This window comes from Malaclemys terrapin, chromosome 20, assembly GCF_027887155.1.
Source record: "Malaclemys terrapin pileata isolate rMalTer1 chromosome 20, rMalTer1.hap1, whole genome shotgun sequence".
In the NCBI taxonomy this organism is placed as follows: domain Eukaryota; kingdom Metazoa; phylum Chordata; order Testudines; family Emydidae; genus Malaclemys; species Malaclemys terrapin.
The window spans coordinates 17,579,203-17,580,445 of NC_071524.1; positions in this window are offsets into that span (position 1 = coordinate 17,579,203).

The following is a 1,243-nucleotide window of genomic DNA, read 5'->3' on the forward strand; positions in this document are numbered from 1 at the left end:
TATATTTTGACAATTTGTTTTAACGGTTATAAAGCGCTAACTGTCTGACCCTCCACGGCTCTCATTCAATAACTGACCCTCCCCCCAGCATTTCCCCAAACAGTGAAAATCCACATCCCTAAAACCAGAAAAAAAGGCTTTAAAATAAACAGACATCTGTTGAAATTATAAAACAAAAAATCCAATTCTGCCAAGTTTATAGATGCGCTAGGTTCCTTAAGGTACCTCCATGCAGGTCCTGTCCAATCCGTGATCTCGGCCTGGTCTTGGACATTTGGTGTGTCTAAGGAAATAATAAGGCTTTTTCTCCATTCTACGAGTGTGAATCTGCACAGGGCCCATCCCAGCCCCCAGCATGTTTCCAAGCCGGTCCTGGTTTTACACACGCTGCCCGGCTCGAGGTCTGAATCTGTCCGATGCCGCTAGGGCTGCTCACAAGATCTTGGCAGAGCAGCTGTGCAACAAGCCCAGGCCTCGCTCCGTTGTTGAGCTGCACAGCTTGGGTGGTCATTTACCCCAGTGGCAAGAGGGCCAAGGGAAAACGGGGACGCTGCACTGGTATGTGACAAAACAACTACGGTGGTGGTGAATTGAGCCTCTGGTGTCCAAAAGCACTAGGTGGCTTTTACTCAAGGATTTGAAAAGGGATGCAAGAAAATTTAAAATTCCTGGGCCACACCAACTGGGGATCTGGCCCATATTTTAAGAGAGAGAGACCCTTACCTATTAAAAACAAGGACACTTAAAAATCTAGTTAACTTTCCCCTGTTTATGCCACTTAGTTTGCATTTCACTAAGCCTAGGTAATGAACAGATGCGTCAAATTTCACATTAGTTTATAAACAAGCCAAGGAGATGGAGCTAATCGATTTCTCTCTTTTTGGGAAACACAGCCAGGAAAGGTGCCTTCTTGAAAAACAAACTTCCTTTGAAAAAGCTTTTTCCGAAACTCTCCCTGGATATATCTCTGAGTGACATTACGGTTTTGTAAAAAGCGGTTTTGAAAAGACACTTTTCATGCATAAATCGGCTGAAGTGTTCTTCTGATTGAAGTTTAGATGGTTTAGCAGCAGCTTGTACACAAGAGCTGTGGCAGACAGATAATGGGATCCATTAGCTAGATACTGCCTGCTATTTTCCATAAAGTGGAGGCTTAGGATGGGACATGTTAACGATCAAACAGATTTTTTTTTTTAAACCCCCGGAGGATTTATGAAAGGGGGAAAAGAAAAACACCAAGACA